Source organism: Polypterus senegalus, chromosome 7 (assembly GCF_016835505.1).
Source record: "Polypterus senegalus isolate Bchr_013 chromosome 7, ASM1683550v1, whole genome shotgun sequence".
NCBI classification, from domain to species: Eukaryota; Metazoa; Chordata; class Cladistia; order Polypteriformes; family Polypteridae; genus Polypterus; species Polypterus senegalus.
In genome coordinates, this window is record NC_053160.1 from 167,945,808 (window position 1) to 167,967,293 (window position 21,486).

Here is a 21,486-nt window from a genome sequence, read left to right on the forward strand (position 1 = left end):
GGGATGCTGTAGCCCGCCCACCCCCCGCCCCTACCCCTATATCGAGTTATGTGGCTTCTACAAACGATCGGTCGGATGGAGCGTTGAGTAACTGAATACTTTCGGCCCTTGCAGGAAGGTCTTGCGGCAGCTACATTCACTCAGCGTCGGTTTAACAGGAGTGGGAGTGGCGCGTCCAAAATTAGGGAGTGTTTTGCTATTCGCGAATGTGACGTCAATGTTGGGCGGGGCGAGTGCGTGCTGAGTTCAGCAAGGGAGTGGAAATCAGTGTGTGACATTTACCAGCGGTTTAACATCACCGTAGGCTGGGGAAAGGAAAAAAGAACGGGACTTGTGTAGCGGCAACAACGGATATTTTATTATTTTTACAACAGAAGTGGACCAAGACGAAGAGCCTAACAACGGTAGGTACATGCTGAACTTTATCTTCTTTGAAACGTTTCAACGCCGAGGCTTCTTTGACGCTTTTAAAGTTGCGCAGGAGGGGCTGTGCGTCCAAGTTTTCCTGCCGTGTCAGTCGTGAGGACCGCGTAGCGCCCCAGCCAGTTGCACTCTCGCACGCTTGACTTGTGGGACGCCGAAGCAGTAGCAGAAGCCACCGCCACCGCCCGTTGGGCAGGCGTAAAAATCGGCGTGGCTCTGAAAACATCGAGCTGCACGGTCCCCCAACTTGAAAAGTTGACCACGGGAGTTGAGACGTTGCGGAAGACAGGAAAAGACACCAGTTAGCGGATGTGAGCCGCCGTGCCTCTGCAATTTCTGCGGAGTTTTAAAACTGTTTCGATCGGAAAACTACAGGTACCTTTTATGGGCAGTCATTAACGCGGAGTCGGTTTATAGACAGACCTTTATATAGAACCTTTCCCTCCACGACAAAAAAAAAAAAAAAACTATTCATTGAAATGTGTAAAAGTTGTATGATGACGAAGAACCTCTTGAGGTTAACTGTACCCACCCCCGCCCTTGTTACTTCAGTATGCACACTCGCAGTGACACATTCATGGCGCGCATCCTCTCTGGAATCTTGACTTTTTCTCTGCATTCGTTTGATTTTAGACTAACGACCTTGACTTGGAAAAGTGTTTTTAATTTAACCTTATCTGAACTTTTCGTATTTTGCTTGCAGGAAACGATTGCCATTAGTGGCCCAAGTCCGCCACTGGCGGCGCCCGATCCCCTTCTGCTGTATCAATACAGTACTTGATCAGAGCCTCAGGCGTCCCGGCCGGCGGTTTCCTGTCATGTCCCTCGTTACGAATTAGGGGGTCTTGTTCCTTTAAAACCAGCGAGCCGTTAACAGAACCTGAAAATAAATGCGTGATGAGGATGTGCTGCACCTAATGAGACGTTTGTGGGGAAAGGAGATTTTAAAAAGTTCCATTGTTCAGCAGCATTTTCAAATGCAGTACTCCTCGTTTTAAGACAGACACAACTTTCTTCTTCTTTCGGCTGCTCCAACTTTAACTTTCTAAAATCACGAATAGATTAGCAACGCACAGCGGTTTAAGTTTTGCAGTCATTGACAAAAGAGGAAGGAACACAGGGTTGAAATCTTTGTGTTTCCAGGGACTGCTATGAAAAGTGCAGTGCTTTTACAGGAAACTGCTTAAAACGGTGAAAATGCATATACAACAAACTGCTTCTGTGTAACATTTTGTAGTTGATTATACCATAATGGGTGCAGGTATCTTACACAATTACTGACAAAGTTTGCACACCTACTAATTTAAATTTCAAAATCTCTTATCTGAAAACATCCCACTTGAAAACTCATATTTTGAGCGTTTGCAGAATTGCACACACACATTTAATAGCAAATCTGCTCAAAATATGAAAACTGTGTCAGATTACGAACCAGGTAACATTGGATTTTGAAGCAGTAGCTCTTAAAATTGTATCTTAAAGCTTTTCAAAAGCACATTGCTGCAGTGTTTGTGTCCCCATGTGTTAAGTGGCTTCTCTGTTTTGGTCTGTGGAGTCGGTGATGTATGGTTGAATGTGAACTCTGGTGGCCTGTTGTACCAATCAAGGACGGTTTCTCCATTAGGTGAATTGAATGAAAAATATAAAAAAAAAAAAATCACACTTTAATTTTTTTCCTAAATCCCTGTGCATCTTTACTGACTTCTTGTGATTCTAGAATTAAATTTCTGTTCAATTTATTATTGCTTAGCATTGTTCATTGAGTGAGTTTTGCTGTGTAAAGTTCTCAGGTAAAATACAAGCATAAAGTTTACAAATTACTCAACACAGAATTAGTACACTTAAAGATTTGTTTAAACATACAGAAAAACAAAGTAGTTTAAAAATGATTAACAGAAATGGAAACTGGCAATAAACATCCATTAATTAATTGTTGATCTATGGCCAGTTGACAGTGGAGGAGAGAAACAAAAAAAAACTCCAGTCAGCAACATCCCTAGAGAAAGTAAACCTGTGGGGGTCCACAGTGCATTGTAAGAGAGAAGATAAACTGTCACAGTTCTGGTGACCTCGACCAACTAGCCACCCACACACCAACAGTCATGCGTACATGTGCCGGATTCAGAGCGTTCTCAAGTTGTGTGTAACATTATTTATGATACTTTAATTTGATGCATGCCATCTTTTGATTTAGAAGGGGAGGCTTCACAGTTGTTGGTGCTGTTGCCTCACTGGTCCAGTGTCCAAGGTTTGACTCCTGCCTGGTCATTGTTCCTGTTGTGTTTGCATGTTCTCTGCATGGCTCTTCTTCCAGCTCTGGTTCCCCCAAACACACACGTGTCAGGTTGATTGGTGATTCTGACTTGGCCCTGTGTGAGTAGGCTATGTGTTGTGTGTGGCTTGTCCCTGCAGCAAACAGCCATCCCGTCCTGGGCTGTTTTAAGCCTTGTGTCTAGTGTTGCTGGGATGAGCTATGACTCGTTGCAAGCCTGAACTGGATTGAGTGGGGGTGAGAGTGTTGTGTTTTATGAAGTTGCATAGGCCGTAATTAATATTAAATGTTTGGTGCACTTAGGATGGAAACAGTGGGTATAAGTTACTGATGACACAAAACTTTTCGTTCTTCTGCTTGTACAAAAACTTGGTGGGTATAGACGAATAAAAGGATTAATAAAACAGACAGTCGCAGCCTAACTCAGTGTTATCATTGTTTTGTTTTTTTAATTTTAATAAACCAGCTGTTTTCTGTTGCTTAATGGTTTTGAAACGTATTTGAATACAGATAGGACATCATTTATGTTAACAAATGTTATTCTGGTAGCTTTTGTAGCTTATTTTTACCTTGATATGTGTTTGCTCAGCAACATCAAGACCACATACAGCAACAGCATACGTGTGTGCTCTTTGTTTCATATACAGCTTGTTTAAAAATACATAAAAACCAACAATTCACTGTGTTGTCACCATTTCTATTCATTGGTAGAACTCTCACCTAGATCTCATTACTGGCTACTGCTGTATAAAAAATGTAAGTAGTTCATAGGTGTCAGCTGTGGTTTTTGCAAGCTAAAGTTTAGAGTTAAACCTTCCCCAAGAGCAGAGCAGGGCAGTCAGCACCTCGGGCTGAGGAAAAGATCATAGCTTCACAGGCCAGAGGAATATACATTTAGCTCAGCAGGTGAAGCTGCACATTCTTCTGCTGCAGAGGTGGGCCGGCTAGGCTGTGTGAGAACAGTGGTTGTAATGAAATGTTCTTACTGTTCATCTGTGTTTCTGTATTTGGACAATCGACAGCTAGATACATGAACTGTTAGGCAGAAAGGCATTAAGGACATTGTTACATTACCTCTACTTTAGAATTCAACTATGTGACTGCAGTTTAATGTATGAGATAACATATAGAAAGTTTAAGAAATGTAACCGAGATGCTTAAGCCTTAAATGGAAAATCATAGACAAGTTTTTCTCCTTTTTTATGTGTGTATTATCAACTTTCTTCCTTATTTTTTGTGTGAACTTTTTGCTTTGAATTTTGCTGAAACCTTTTAAACAAAGACACTTGGACTGTGGAATTTTTATGTGCATCAAGTACTAACTGCTAGTATACCTTTCTGGTAGCTGCATTTTCACCTTCTTGTAAAATCTCAGTAAATGCAGCTACACATGTAAACTAAAAATCGTGCTATTTCAGATTGGATGGACTGATGGAAGACATGTAAACAATTAACTGTCCCCTATATCTAGTAGTAAGTCTAAAACAGGTGTTTATGTAGAGGTCTAATGATAAAAGGTAGTATGTGAAAGAAACAGCAGTGTTTCAACTTTCTAAAAATGGGAGAGAATGTTTGAATGGCTTTAATTGTCAAAGTGCCAAAAGTTAATCGGTTTGAGCAGTAATTGGCAAAAACTGTGAACCAAAATATAAATGGCTGCAGAAATGAAAATTGAAAGTTGTCAGTATACTTTAGTATCAAGTTTAGAACTTTCAGGAACTTTAATCTGTCCACCCCCCTTTTTTTGATGCTTTAATTGTAACAGTATTCACAAAAGACTCGAGCTTATCTTGGTGAGACTAGAACACCAATCTCTCTTGGAAGCGCAAACATACAAAAGCCCACCCAATCACACTGCATTAATTTAGTCAAGGTGAGTATCATTAGGAAATATAAAAAAATCAATGGATCAAGTATTGTCTTGTCTTAACATGCTGTGAATGTGAAGAAGCTTAGTAATAACTCTCATGAGCTGCTTTTTTTTTCTATTTTTTTTTTCTTTCTTCACAAAACCACATGCTGTCTGTTGCTGTTGCTACCCTAAGCGAAGCAAGAGAGATCATGCATCATCAAATAACCCCCAGTAGTAACTGAGGTAGAACTGCTCAAGCACTCCTGCTGTGCAAGAAAAAACTTGCAAACTTTGTGAGAAGAAAGCAGTATGTTCATGTCGTGTGTTCACAGCTGATACCTCCCTTTGCCAGACAGATCGCAGAATGACTTTCCAGCTTTTAAGGGTACTTTAATTATGAATAATACATTCTGGTGTTCAGCACTGTTAAATCGTGTTTATTTAGAGTATACTTTTAATTTGTTTTTTGTGCATGGAAGCTGATTTTATTTGTGGTTATTCTGCCCAGTTAACAAAAAAATTTGAATGATCTGTTCCTGTAGTGAGTCAGTGTTGTAGACATACTGTATATCGTATCAGAATTAATCTGAGAATTCCTTACTGGAGCATTTTCATTTTGGTTTTGATTGAAATGAATCCTGTTGTGAATGCAGGCATGTTTTGTCATTCATTGTTGCTCCATTCTTGGGCTAGTCCTGCAGTAAGTAACGCATTAAGTCATATCCTGTAACATGAGAAGGATACGCCTGGTAAGATGCATCATCGGGCAGAACCTGCCTTTAGAGAATATTTAAGGCAGGCACATATTTTATCTAAATGCAATGAAATTAATGTGCAAACAGTGATAATGGTAAAACCTGGTTTTCCTCAAAATGTGGTAAAGTACATTTGCGTGAGCTGCCTGCTAGTAAATGGCTTATGCAGTAAATAAACTAATTAGGTGTGAAGAATTGTGTTTTAAATTGAAAGTGCCCTTTATGTGTGGAAAGTGTGGCTGTTTTGAGACTGTGATGACCTTCTGTGCAGTGATAGTTAGGTCTGCTGCCTTCACTGGTGGAGATTGTGTTGTTTGTACCTGAGTGCCGAGATGAAGCCAAATCAAGTGGCCACTGTTTCCAATGACTTTTGAATTTTTTTTTTCTGCATATGCTGTTGGAGAAATTAGAATAGCAAACAATAGGAACATTTACATTTTTTTTTGTCTGTAGGTATGTCAGTATTTTTTTTTTTTTAAAGGGGACTAATGGGTACATTTTACAGGAATTCATGTGAAATAATAAACTGACAGATGAGATCAAATATATAAAGATAGATATTAGGATAATATAAATAGTAAAATATATAAAAATTAACAATAATAGTAGGATAAAGTACTATATATATATATATATATATATATATATATATATATATATATATATATATATATATATATATATATATACATACACACATAGTTAGTTATTAAAAAAATATCCTTCTTTAGCAGATTTTGGTTTACAGTTGGCTGGGGGTCGGTCTTAGATTAAGTCAGATAGACGCCATGGAGGTGATGCCTGTTTGTGTGTGTGTGTACTGCAAAGGACGGATATTTATAATTTAAAATGAATAGTTCGTTTGATAACAAGTATGTTAATTGTTAAATGGAGCTGAAATCTGAGGAAGAAAGCTACGAGAATATAGTCAGCACGTATAAATTCATACAAAACTTGCCCCAGCCAGGAGCTAACGCAGGGTTTAAAAGTTGTCACGTTGCAATAATATTATACTGCTTGTTTTATTAAGTATACCATTTCAAATGTATGGGGGGGGGGGTTAGGAGTTAAAATATTGGAAATGTTTAATATTTAGTGATTTCATTTTCATTTTTAGCAGTAACTGTTATATAACTTGTCAAGCCATCAGACCTTTATAATGCTTATAAATCCCTCTCCTTTTCTGATTGAGCTTTAGTTGGAGTGACTGTGTTATATTTGGTTAATTGAACATTTTGCCATCTATTTTTGAACTAACATGCATGTCAGAGTGAAACTTATTTTACCTCTCATACTACCTGCTGATCTTCCAAGGTTAGCAGCACAGCTGTGTGAATGCTGAGCTTGCCAAATGGCTTCTGAAAGCTACACAACATTAAGTTAATTATCTATAGAATGTTGTAAAATTGTTTGTGGTTTGATTATTATGGGCTTTTCTGGTCTGTACTGTCTTTCACTATCAGATTTGCTCTATATTGTTCTTACAGTTATGCTTTATTGCTACAAAGACTATACAGTAAACATAGCATATAGTTGTAATTTAACAGTACATATTTTGACTTTGTTTAAAGAAACAAACAAATGTCTGAAAATCTTAATTTCAGTTGGTAATGTTCTTAATTTGACAGCATTTTCCACAACCATTCATTACATTGTCCTCCTATTGAAAGGTTGCCTTGCAAGTTTCCAGACATTGCTTTCAATTGTTGAGAGCTGTCTTTCATCCAGTGCATCCACATTTTATAGGAAGCTACAATTGTAGCAATGATTTTCAAACGGTAAACAAATTAAAAAGCATGAAAATTATTCATTATAAACTGTATACAAAATTGCAATTGCAGAACACACAAAATAGAAGGACATGGCAAAAGGGCTTTGATGTAAGAAATTTCCCTGCAGACTGTGTAGTGCTGTTAGTATACCCAAAGAGTGGACCACGGCGTATGCTGTATCTGGAGGACACTGTTTTTGTTCAAGGACTTGTGGCCCGGCAGAGGGTTATTCTTCTGGCTGCCACTCATTTTGGATTAAGTATTGTGTTCATGGCAAGCACTAAACCTTGAGTATGTATAGTTGCTATATTTCTGCTTGTGCTGTAGATAGTTAGAGCCCTTATTAATCACAAAGGAAATTGCAGAAGGTTGCTGTAGCATTCATGTGACACAGAATATTGTGGGGGAAGTGCAGATCAATGTAAACTACAAATAACAACTCTGTGCCCTTCCCGGTAGTATGCCAATGAAATTAAATTGTAACGGCTGTTAAAAATAACCTTTTATTGTTCTGTCCGCAGTAGTAGTAATTTAATTTTGTTTTATTTTAGTTGAAGGTGCTCCTCTGTTTTGTCTAAATAAGTGTTGCATGTGGCTGTCATTGTCCATGATGCCCACTGTTTTATTAAGTGTCTTTCACTCGGCTATTCTCCACTGAGATCTAAAGTGACCTGCAGGACAGAGCAGACCTTCCTGTTTAGTGTGTGTTTCCTGGCCACCCCTGTGGTCATGTTGTTGCTCAGCAGACTGACACACGGAAGACTGTGAGTTATACTGTACCGAGTGTTTGTCCACTATGTGTTTTGAGTGGGCCCTGTGATGGTCCTAGGAGGGTTCCTTCCTTATGCCAGTTGCCGCTGGTTAGGCACAGGGCCACCTCAGCTATCAACTGGATTATGTAGGTTTATGAACGATATGTATATCATGTGGGTGGTCTCATGATATGTTGTCATGGAAATAATCTAAAAAATTTGCATGCATTTCCTTATAACAATGAATAGTTTTTCTTTGTAATTTACAGAACATAGAATGTTAGACATTCAAACTATAGTGTAAGCTTGATTTATTAAGTAGAAGTAAACTTTTGTAATACTGCATAATCAGCATAATAACCATTGATGGTGTTGTAATTGTTAAATTCTATATTTTTATATCGCTAATGATTTCACAGGAGTACTTTTTATCATTTACATGGATCTTGTTTTAATCAGTGGATATAGCTGGCTTTTTGGAGTACATAAATGGTTGCATATTATTGATATTTGGTATGTTTCTTGCTGTGTAAAGCACCCTTATCTGCATTAACAGTAAATGGTTTTGTGTCAACAAAGCCTATTACAGTTTGTTTTTGTGTTTCTTTTTTTTCCTGTATCATCTTTCCACATATATTTTCATGTGTTATTATATATTAGGATTTAGACTCCTTATTAGTGCCCTCAAATGTCAATGCTAAAAAAACCCCAGCTCCAAAAAGGCAGCTTATCTCTCTCTCTCTCTCTCTCTCTCTCTCTCTCTCTCTCTCTCTCTCGTAGTTGCTGTGCTTTGTCACCTACGTTTTGTTGAAGGCATTTAAATGGTCACACTTTTGTTGCCTAAGGCTAAATAAACGGAGGCATGTCTGAAACATGGTGGTAAGGGTGTGTCCATAGATCTTTTCTCATTGATAACTGGTGTGTTAAACAGGTTATTGCCAGAGGGAGCAGAGTTTTCTTTTCTGATATTTAATGAAGAAGATTTCAGAAAAAATGAATGAAACAGTTTCCTTTTTAGTCTTTTTTTTAAAAGTCCTGACATAATTTTTTAAGTGGTAGAATTATTAAAAAATGAGTAACTCTTTTATTGGGTTGCAAAGTCTAAAGCATATTATTCTTTTAAACTAAAAATCTCAGAGAAATTCCTGAAATAGCTGGGGTCCTCAAATCTAAGGAATTTAACTTGCTCACACACGCATTGAAACACTGACGTTGATTCCCCAAGATGTATGGAGTCATGTGGAAGGTTACTTGAGGTAGGCCGACTGTATGTTTTCAGTGCCAGTTACTGCAAACAGAAGGTGACGGACATTTTGGGCAACACTTCCGGTATTTAGGCTGAAGTGTATCCATCCACTCCATATGCTGAAGATCGGGTTCCGCCTGTCTCCACCACTGGGCAGCTGTTCTGTGATAGAAGGCATAGAGCACCGTACAGCATCCTTAACAGCTGACAGACGTATATGGATAATTGGTAACCTGATGTAAAAAAGTCAGAATGGTGGTTTGATATTTATAGTTAGACAGAAGGCTTTGATTTTCTTAATGATGTTTCTCACAAAAAGTTTCAGTATGTGAAAATATTGACGGAATGAAGACAGTGTGAACTGTGGTTTAAGCAGACCGAGAGCTATAAACAATATTTCAGGTTGTGCGAGGTAGTAGCTATCTGTTTCATATAAACTATTTAATATTAAGCCTAGGGCTTTCTGTGATTCTTGTGAGGACACCAATCCACTAAGCTTTTTACTTTTTGTCATATGTAGGCCATAGGTTAACAGGGTACTAGAACAACTTAAAATACTGTTTTGCTAGCTCAGTAAATGTGGTGTCAGGCAGTTTTTTTTTTTTTTTAAGCTGACACATTTTGCCTTCTTTGGGGTTGGAATTAATGCATATCTACTTTTTAAAGCTGAAACAAGAAAGGAGAAGTGAACTAAAAGTGAAGGAGAAGTTAGAGCAATGTGTCTTCACTTTACCACCAACAGTAAGTTGCACTGCATATGTTGGTGTGAATCCTGAAGATGTTTTTTTAGACAGATAAATATGCAGCTAAACGCTACTTCTCCTTCTTAGAAATGGTTTTTAAGAGTTAATTAATTGACTTGAAGTGTCTAAAATTGTTTGGGTAAGACAGTGTTATAGGTATGTTTTGGTTATGTGTACTCGGTGTGCAGATGAATTTCTGGTTTAATACAGACTCAGTAGTTGATATTATATTAACACCAATATTTTTCACAGAAAGTCACAAAATGTTAATTTTACATTTTAATATTTTAACTCAACATAAATCTCTTGTAATTAATATGAAATTCCACACTTGAATCCCCCCTCTGCAAAGACCACATTTTAAATAGATACTAAAAAATATATGTTAAAAAATGAATGGTTCATTTCATCATTTATACCTGGAAGAGTCGCTCAGATGGCATGGCATCTCAGGTGGGGCAAGTGCCTTCTGTACACTTAATTCTGCAGCCACAGATTCAGAGTTCGCAATTAAAATGGAGAATACAGGTGGGGAAGAGTTCAGAAAACAGTTCATATTACTGCTGTTTATTTGTAGTGTACCATGTTAGCCATGATGAATGTAGTGAGAAGTCAAGCAAAGTGACACTTTTTATCGGTTAACTAAAAAGATTACAATATGCAAGCTTTCCTGGTGTAAGTCGTACATGAAATGTTAGGAAAGCTACAGCATCATTCTGCTGCTGATACCACAGAGTGTATAATAGCATAACAGGAGCCTGTTCTTACAGACCACACTGTCACCTTTTTGTTTAGAAGAACATAACGGTGGTGCAAGACAACTTTTAAGTATTTAAGTGGTCCACCAGTTCAGACCTGAAGGGTTGCAGTGGCTACAGTTTCTTCTTTCAATTCAAATTGAAGCCAATTATAGCTCAAGCAACATTTTTGTTACTCATTTTAGTTATTTTGCCATTAAGATTCCAGACTCTTAAATGCTTCCTTGACTTTTAAACAGCTGCATTCACTGTTTTTAATCCCTTTTTATTTTCATAACCGGCTGTTAGTTATCAGTGTGAGGCAAAAGACAAAGGAACCGGCACTTTGCTATCTGACCTGGTCCCTTTTCGTTTTGTTTGTCATGGATTGTCTTTTTAATACAATTTTGGAAAAGGAATACAAGAAGAAGAAAAGAAATGGACTGAGAATTACGATTTTTTTTCTCCAGTCCATAAATCATTTGATAAATCAATAATATAAGAATGACTTGATAAGGCAGAATGAAAACCATAGTATTAAATGTTCTATTAATGAAACTTTTTTTCAAAGGTTTGAAATTTGAATATTTGATGCAATACGTGTTTTCCAGAATTTGGAATTTAGCAAATTATATTAACTAACAAGTATGACAACATCACCTTTTTTGAAAATTTTACCTGAATTTTACATTTTCTGTAAAACCGATTTTTTTTTTTTTTTTTCTGTTTTGTAGTCTGAATTCAGCAAATCATAAATGAAATCAACATTGACTTGTTGGAAGAATCAATAACATATCTAACAGTTCTTCGATGTGATTAATTTTTTATTAAATAAATAAGAATTATTGATTGTTGTGACTATGAAGACATTTATCAGCAGGCTGGGTTTTCTGACAGTGTGGCTAATTGAGTAAGGGTAGAAAAGCCAAAGGTGTTAATATAAGCTTATTTTTCAGCTTTTTGTTTAATATCAAAAAACTGAAATGCTGGCCTTTCTGCTGGTTGGTTGCTAAGCGGTCCTCTATCTGAAATGCTTGACATTTCCTTCCTTCCTTCTCCATAGAAACATTACAAATCTAATATATGCCAAGATAGACAGACTAAAGCCATAAAAAGGCTGCCTTTTAAGTAAAGGGCAACTGACAAAGTGAATTATGTGTGGAACTGAATGTGTTCTGTTTCAATATGGAATTATTCCACTGCTGCCCAATGATATTATCCTTTATGAAGTACTACCGGTATATGGATTGTTTTTGAGGACACTTCTACTTCCCAGTTTAGGTTCTGCATTTGCCTTACATTTTGAATCGGGGCATAGACACAGGTCCATGATTAAAGAGTTTGATTTCCTACAATAATTGCTCCTAGCCGCTAATATCTTTTCCTTGAACTTCCTTGACAGTATCGGCTTAGCAAATGTGATTTGTGAAACGTGAGCAGGGTTAGAAATGTCCATTGCTGAAACTTTTATCAAATGTTTGCTGACAATTAGTCTTCACTGGGAAGTTTCTGAAGCCTCCGCTTTAAACCATGACAGTCAGCTTAATGAGCTACTGGGTCTACTAAATAATGTTTAAATGAAGATCAAATCTTCATATGTCCACATATGTTAAGAAAATATGAGGTGTACTTACTTTTTCATGTGACTGTAACTGTGGTGGAATCTTGTTGCTGATTTAAGGTCTGTCACTGATAATGGCACTGCATCCCATACACTTCATTGTCCTTCAGCTGCTGGCATTTTGTCCTGTTGAATGCTTAGGTGTCTTGTTGGATGTATATTGGAATGGAGTACAAAACTCTTCTGAGGGGCGATGACTGGGAGGAGGGAAGGCTGGTTCTTTGTTTCATGATGGGTTAATTCTACCGGGTGGGCAATAAGTTTCCATACATAATAAAAATATTTTATTTTTTATGAAAAAACATTTTTATTTATATAATATACTTTACATGACTGCCATTGATTGGAAGACACATTTCAATCCTGAACCGGCCATCAGTATGATTTCAATTCGTTGCTCTTTATTCAAACGCATTTTTTAGAGTATCTGAAACATAAATCAACTTCGGGAACGTATTACCAACGCTATTACAAGCATAACTCCAGCTGTGCTAATACGTGTTCATCATCAGTGGCGGACACGTATTGAAATGTGTTTTCAAAACAATCAGTCATGTATTTAGTGAGCACTAATATGGCAGAAGTACAACTTGCTTTTTGTAAAACTAAAATCAACCTGTTCATTGATTGTGAATGTTGAGTTGCATGGCACTGATCAGCTATCCATAAATTGCAGAAAAGCATGTGGCTGTGATATTCATTAAGCACTAAAAGTAAGGCAGCCTCATGGCAGTTTTTGAACTCTGGCAGCTCTAGTGCCCTGTGTGGGTTCTATCATGTTGTTCTGATGTTGTGATGCTTGTTTGTGCTGCTTTTACACCCCCTTTTCTCAGGCTTATGCTTCATTTACAGGATTGTAATCGTAAGCAAGATACAATGATGAAGAAAGCCTCCAAAGACTGATAAGAATAGCAGAGTATAAAGTTCAACCTATTTTTATTTGCCGTCACTGAGCAGTTCACAAGTAGCTGTCTATCAACAGTGACCTGCAAATTAACTTCAGATAAACACCACACTTAGATTTGTAGTGTACAGCTACAATGTCTCAGAGTTTGTTCCTGTTTATGTTGAATGTAAGTTGAAAATATAGATCTTAAGAATTTCTTGTAGAGCATGCAGCTGCTTTTCATTCATGGAGCTTCATTTCTAGAGCACAGAGTGATCCCTAACAAGAGAAAACTCTGCTAAAGTGAAGAGTCTTCAGTAGTCATGCACTAATCCCACTTTTCCTCTCCTGATACCTGAACTCCTGGTGTCGGCAGATACCGAGTGCTGATCCAACACCAGTGCTCATTTATCTTCATCAGTTCAAGATCTGTATAATTCACATTGTGAAACTGATTGGGATTATTCTTCTGTGTGCAATGTTTTGACTATTAAATAATACAAAATTTAGGTAGTAGGAACTTTATTTTTGAGCTGGCTGCTGGATAATGACGCCAAATAGTATGTAATAATTTGTTTTAAAGTAAATGAAAGTATTTAACAAACGGTTTAACTGCATCCGTGAAGTGTTTTATACATTTTTGTGTATTAATTGGAGTGTAGTGATGTGCTCCATTTGAGTCCCGTTGACCCTCAGAGCTCCGTTGTGCTTCTGTTAACATGAAGTGCACATGTAAAGTGAACGGGGCTCTTTGCATACTGAATTGGTTTTTCCACTGTTGACACTTGCACATTTCTGATAGGCACATGCTCAGTTGACACAAAATGCCACTGTATAAATACTGTATCAGTGGAATGAACACTTATAATGTGGTTTAAACAGACTGACAAGTGCATAAACAACATTTAGAATTGTGTGGGATCGTGGCTATCTCTTTCATTATAAAGTGTGCTTAGGTTTTGTCTGTGGTTGCTGTGAGGAAACCAAACCAAACCTTAGGGCTGTTTACACTTTATCATATGCTGGCCATAAGCTAATGGATCACAATATCAATTAAAAACCCAGTATTATCAGCTTAATAAATATGGTTTCCAGGCATTTTTTAAGTTGTTGATCTTTCTTTTTTTGTTTGCTTTGAATGAATATAAATTTGCTTTTAAAGTTTGGAAATAAAAAAAGAAGTAAGCTAAAAAAAAAATCAAGAAGTTGTTAGTTAACATGGAGTGCAATTAACACAACAAAATGGAGGTTTGCAGAGCGTTCTTCAGTTGAATACAGTTGTCCCGGTTGATATAATTTTGTGCACACACCTGTAGATCCTGGTACATGGAGTTATTTGGTCCTTACATAGGCAGTATCCGAGGAATGCTCAGGTATCTTCTTGAAATAGTTAAGATGCATGTTAAGTCAGTCATTATCTTTGATTTGCAGTTTTTAAGCAAACCTTAGTACAGAGGCCTTGATCACAGTGTTGGGTGCATTAACTTCTGCAGTATTTTGTGTATTAACATGAACACAAACAATCACACTTGTAGCACTTTGCTATGGTTCCATGAAGCTGCAGTGGCCATGAGCGACGGGCAAGCAACCCTCGACAGATGCATCAACTGTGTTTCAGCGTGCAGCACATCTGGGGAGGGTTTCAAAGAAGCTGAAAAATCTCACAGTGGCAATGTGTTGTGGATACACAGTCTTTGTCTTTTGGCCTTGTTTTAAACTGGGCATAGTGAAGTTTGTTAAGATATCGGTTCTGCTTGAGGATGTGAAGCGATCTGACATGCACTTTGAATGTGACTGTCATTTCAGTTAAAATGAATTCCCTTAAAGTCCAGTGTATTTTCTTAAACTCTGACTAACCTCTTTCTCTGACTAAAGTTGTGTATAGAAGGACTCTGAAATGTGCAGTCTACTAAACTGATATGCATTATGTTGTAAGCAGTTTGCATACCAGAGCCAGTTTAGTCTGATGATATACAAAAACAAACCATCAGCTTCATCTTGATTTCTGAAGCTGTGAGGCAATAGAACTAACCATTGAATCATAGTGCCATTGCTAAAGCTTTTGTATTTCACAAATTATTAATGCAATTGCATTTGTGTTTTGCTCTCTGTACAGAGATCATTTAATTTCAATATAGTGTTTTCTAAAGTATGCTTATGTGGCTGAAGAATCCAACTGACCAGCTCCGGTGTTTGTGTATTCTTAACCCTCTGAAAAAAAAAATTCTTTGAAATCTCTCTGTGAGAAACCACTGAGCTCAAAGGAGCCTTTGTGATGCTGAGCTTCATAATGTTTATGTGAATTGAATGTGACTAAGCATTGAAATTTCAAGCACTCTGGAGCTTATTTCTCAATTTGTACATGTACAAACAAAAGTCCTTAGAATTGAGAGCACATTACTGTGGCTGTGCTGGAGTTTGGTTTTGGAGTGACTGATTTACTAATAGTCTCAATCATTGTCTTGAATGAAGCAACTTTTTTTTTTTTTTTTAAACTTTAAGCTGCACTTCAGTTTATCCACTTGCCTTTTTGGAAACTGTGTTAATAGCGCAAGTATACTTCTTGGGTCATCTCTGGTATCTCCATAACAAAGCAATACTAAGTTAATTCAGCTAAACGAGCATGAGGTTAATGGGGTAAGCATAGAAATTAAGTGTTTTCAGAAGAATTTTAGGACTCCATACAAATAATTGGTGGTTGGTAATATGTTATAATGTTGCAATTTACATGTTATTCAAGTGCATGGATTACAGATTAATTCCTGTAATATTCCATTAATAAATTTAAACGTAAATGTTTAAAGAAAATGGGGGTGAGTAGTTTGACATGTTGATTTTTAGCTGAACTGAAGAGTTAATTATTGAAAAGGAAAACAGCCCTCTGAACGAATTTTGTGACTAACTGTAGTTTATTGTGTTTGGTCCTTGGAAGACGATGGTTTCTTTGCTGTTAAGAGGGCTTGTTAAAGGACGGAAATCTTGTTGATTCTTTTTGACTTCTTGTTTGGTTGCTGCTTGTGTGGAATTAGCATTTTTTCCTCATTTCTGTGTTGGGTTTTCCTACGGTCGCCAATACATGCAAATGCAGTAGCCCTTGTTTGGATTGTCGCCCATTCCAGAGCTGGATTCTGCCTTGCATTGGAGTCTGTTGGGGTAGGGTCCATCTCCCAACATTTCCGAAAATGGATTAAGTACATTCATAAAATATTTATGGGTGTCTTATTGCAGTTAAAGGGAAGGCGTTTTCGTCAGTCCTTGAAGAACACTAGAAGTGGGTCCTGAGAGTAGAGTTTGCTTTAAGGCATATTACAAACATTTTACTCGATGGATGTACTGTTGTTATCAGAATGGTTGTGTAAACTGATTTTACTTTTACATTCCTAACATTATCTTATTTATTAATGATACTTTACTCTGCAAAGTAACTACTCTTAAAAAATTATTTAGTTGTTCAGTTGAAGAGTTCCCAATATTTTTGAAAGGTGTACTGTTTATAGACTTATTTTTCTTCAGTCACTTGTATTGCAAAACAGTTCATTTAAGGTTAATGCATAAAGCCACAGACATACCAGCATGCCAGACGTTTTGGCAGATGCCGTTTGTTTTCCATGTCATATTAGCACCAAGTACTTAAAGGGCATTTTTAGAGATAACGGTATAGCCGTTACAAAAGATGTGCATCTGTTAGGGTAGTAGAACTACTTTAGATGCCTCAAAATGTCTTATTGTTCCACTACTCCAGTGGTCTGGCTTTTTTTTTTCCATAAGATTTCTTTCAGTGATACTGTGAAATGTATGGTACCGTATTATTTTTTTTTTTATTTTAAAAGAGCTGTACTTTCTTGTGCTGGCTGATGTTTGGTGAACTGGAGTCTTTCTTATTCTTCTTTCTCTTCATCTTTTCCCACTTGTAAGTGGAGCTGATTTTCTTGATCAGCCTTCTCCATATAGCTCAGTCCTTCACCTCCTCCCCACTCAGACCGTTATTCTTCAACTTTTCTTTTACTTTATCCATCCACCTTCACTTTAGCTTCCCTCATTTTTTCATCCACTGTACTTCCACTTCCATCACTCTTTTTTTCCACATATTCATTGTCTCTTCAAATCATATGTTCATTCCACTTCATTATACTTTACTGCATTTTCTTAGATATCGCCCCTACCTTTGTTGTACCTATAATTCACTTGTTTCTTATTCTGTCCTTTTTTGTAACTCCACACAACCATCTTAACATTCTCATTCTCCAGCACTCCCTTGTACTGCCCATGTATTAGCTCAATACATCATTGATGGTATTACCAGTGTCTTAAAAACCTGAACTTTAACCTTTGTCTTAATTATTCGATCACACAGTGTTTTTGATACCTTCTTCCAATTGTTTCATCTGTACTGCACTGTATGAGCTATCTCTACCGTGCAGGTCAGCTCTATGCTACCAGGTCTTTCAGGAGCTTCTTGAACCCACAACCGACAGTAACGTAAACAAAGGAGGAGCTGATCAAATTAGGACACCACACGAAGCAAGGGGAAGGTGTAAAAGTGCTCCACTGTTTTTATTAAAAAAAAAAACAACAAAAATGTGTCCAAAAATTGTGCAGTGCAAAAAGTTCAGTAGATGAATCTATAAAATAAAGGTGTAGAGATTAAAATGAAATGAATAGAACAACAATTAAAAACGAGGTCAAAAACATTGGCAGGAATCCTCTCCACAAAAACACAGTACCTGGAGTGTCCCTTAAAATCAATGACTCCTCTCTTTACCTTCTTTTCTTTCAATTCCTTTTTAAATCGGCAGCGAGGCACAGCTACAGCAATTCCAGCATTAAGTAGAGTCACAGGCGATCCTGCAGGTGTGCATAAAATGCAGGTCCTGCATCTCTCACTGAAGCTGCTCCTGCCACGCTACCTCACCCCTTCCCACCCCACCCAATGACATGAGTGTAGGTGATTATTTATTTAAAATGGGCTCCTGATTCTTAAGCCTTGGACCTTCCGTTCCACATGGACCATCACTTATCCTAGATATTTAAATGTATCACCTCCCTTCAGTAGCTTTCCCTGCAGGCTAACTTCTGAATTCTGATGATCATTAAACCTCATGTTTGGTCTCCTTCCTGTTTATCTTCAGTGTTCTTTCTTCCAAAGCCCTTGTCCATTTTTCCAAGTTCCTCTCCAATTCCTCCTTTGTGGTGGCCACACAACACAATCAAGTCAAGTTGGGGAGCATGCACTGGTACAGTGCGTTTCCGTACCCACTGCATGACAAAACAACTCGGCATCCTGGTTTGCAACCCCCCAGATAGACACGCGGTCCAGTCCCACCCTCCGGAAATGACCCTCTATCTGATGCAGCCAGGTGTTACGTGGTTGACCCCATGGCCTGGTCCAGCCACTCGGGTCCCCAACAATGAGGATCTTATGATCTGGATCATCCTTCGGGGAAATGTGCCACATGGCTGTTGTGCCGTAACTGACGCTCCCTCACAATGCAGGTAATGTGCCTCATTCGGGACTCCATGAGCAACTGCTCATTTGACACAAAGACAAACCAACAGTACCAAAGGAATCCAGTCTTCGTCTCGGGTCACTGGATAGTGTCCATGTCCCACAACCATATAGTAAGACAGGAAGCAACAGGACCCAAGACTTGGACCTTGGTCCTTTTGTGTAGATATCGTGAGCACCACACACCCCTTTCCAGCAACCTCATGACCCCCCCTGCTCTCCCAATCCGTCTACTGAATTCACAGGAAGAGTCACCAGAGACATGAATGTCACTGCAAAGGTAAGTAAACCTCTCAACAAGGTCGACACACGCTCCGCAAACAGACACACTGCTGATAGCTGTTCCCAAGAGGTCATTAAAGGCCTGGATCTTGGTTTTTATCCAGGACACTCGCAAACCTAGACACTCGGACTCCTGACTCAGTCTCTCGAGCGCCCCGATCAGAGCCTCCATTGACTCCATGAAGATCACAGCATCGTCAGCAAAGTCAAGATTCGTGAATCTTTCTTCAACAACAGATGCCCCACAGCCACTGAACCCCACGACCTTGCCCAGCACCCAGTCCATACAAGCATTGAACAGAGTAGGAGCAGAATAGACCCCTGACAAACCCCAGAATCAACTGGGAAAAACGCAGAGGTTCTTTCTTCACGCTACACAGCACTTGCAGTACCAGCGTACAGGCCGGCCATGATATCCAGCAACCTCGAAGGGATCCCGTGAACACTCAGTATGTCCCAAAGGGCAGCTTGATCAACTGAGTCGAGTGCTTTATGAAAATCAACAAAGGCTGCACAGAAACTCTGCCGATATTCGCGTTTGTGCTCTATGAGAAACCTCAGTGCCAGGATGCAGTCAATGGTAGACGTCTTAGGCGTAAAACCAGACTGTTCCAGTCGCTTGTAGGTGAGCAAGTGATCACTGATCCTATTGAGGACGACCCTAGCAAGGACCTTACCCGGCACAGAGAGTAGTGTTATCCCCCAGTAGTTGCTGCAATCCAGGTGATCACCCTTCCCTTTCCAGATAGGAACGACGAGTCCCATTTTTCAGTCAGTTGGGATGATGCCAGTCTCACAAATGGAAGCAAAGATTGCTTGCAATGCCAGGAGGACACCCCGGATACCACAGATCCCTGCAGCCTTTCCCCCCTCAGCTGGTTCACCACCTGTGCAATCCCAGTGAGATTGGGTGGTTCACAGCTAATTGGAGGATCAACCCCAAGAACCGTGAACTCAGAGATATCCAACGTCCTAGCCGGAGGATCAGCTTTGAACTGCTCAAAGTAGCCAGCCCAGCGGGTCACAACTGCGGTGTCAGTTGACACTGCAGTTGACACTGGTGGCACAACACAATATCATCATCAGAAAACAGCACCACAGGATTGGTCTTTTATCCCATGACTCAACACATCCATAACCAGACCAAAGAGGTAAGGGCTTTAAGACGATCATTGGTTCAGGTCTACTGTAACTGGGATCTTGTCTGTTACCCCAACACTTTTTTCATTTGTATAATTAACATTAGGAGGATTTTTGTTTCTAAAAACTAATCCGTTGGAAGTTTGCAGTCATCTTTCACAAGAGTATGTGAAATTTCAGGGATAACATTGGCCTTTGTGACTCGTTTCTGAGTTACACAATATAGTATGGATGTGCCAAGGTGGGCCGATTCTTATAAAAGTGCTGTTTTGACTGGTAATCTGTAATATCTTTAGAAAAATTTGCTGGAGTGGTTGTAAACCTTTCCAAAATGTAGTTGATTTTATTAATAAAATGAACTATAGGACAGTGGAGGTTTAAATTAAATTTGTGTTAGTTTAAAATTGCATAATGTTTTTCATTTCTCAAATCATGTAATGTAAATTTTCCATAGTAAACAAAATGTAACGGTTAACCTCCATTGAATAAGAGATGTTTGTCTTTATTACTTTTTGGAGCTATACATCTTGTAAATGCTACCTTTTTAAGTTCATCACACTTAAATATCCAAAATAGAAGTTATTTCATAATGAATATCCCATCAGTCTTGTGTTTATATACTTCAGGAAAGCAGAATACAGCTTGGCAGTTGAGTAATTTCTAGTTTTAAGGTGTCAATTAACTAAATGCTATAGAATACAAGCACCAAGACTGAATTTTAGATCTCAGATAACTGCCTTTTGCTTTGGAGTGAAAGTTTATGCAGCATTAGCGGCCATGCCATGTGAAATTTCAGCTCATGCGACCTACAACTTAAACTGTACACTAGAGGCATGCATTGCTGTGCAACCTGATTCTCCGTAGAGCAGAATGTAGTATTTAGTGATGATGGTGGTCAAGAAATAAGATCTGGGACTAGAATAGTTTGAGGCCTTTAAATACATAGTATTTTGCAGTTGTCAAATTAGTATGGGGCAAGAGAATCATTCTTTTCAAGTTAAATGTTTTTGTTGTATGTGTCAACACAACAGCCAATTGGGATGCAGACAACAGGAAATGCTACTGTCATGAGGGAAATTGGAGGTAGCTTAATATGAAACTATGTTTTAGCCGAGGAAGGAGGAAACATCTGAAGTGTTGAAAATACTCTTTAAAATGAGGACTTGTAAAACCCATTCACAGGACAAAGGAAAATGTGGCAGTCATTGCTCTTCGTAGTTAATGAGAAAACAAGCCAGCGTCTGTTTAGTTGGTGTAGTACTGTATATAATTAAAAGTTTTAGTGTCAGGTCTGAGACTTCATTTTGTAGTAGAGTATACAGTCACTCACTCGCACAAGGCAAATGTAAGGTCGCCTGTCGGCTTAACCTGCATGTTTTTATGATGTGGGAGTAAACATGGTCATCTGGAGAAGGCCCATTCTTACAGTGGGAGTGTGCACAGTGCCCACACAGACAATGTAAACCATGTTCAGTTTGCCAAGAGGAAAACACAAATCA

At 38.4% G+C, this 21,486-nt stretch overlaps 1 protein-coding gene across 4 annotated transcripts in view; it reads left to right on the forward strand.

Annotated features, from left to right (window-relative positions):
• The first annotated feature begins 246 nt into the window (after window positions 1–246).
• tln1 (talin 1) overlaps window positions 247–21,486 on the forward strand; it is a 178,761-nt gene continuing 157,521 nt past the window's right edge. For all 4 annotated transcript variants that reach the window (XM_039759572.1, XM_039759574.1, XM_039759576.1 and 1 more), the window contains exon 1: window positions 247–404. The gene's annotated coding sequence lies outside the window, so the exon portion shown is untranslated. The remainder of the gene's footprint in view (window positions 405–21,486) is intronic.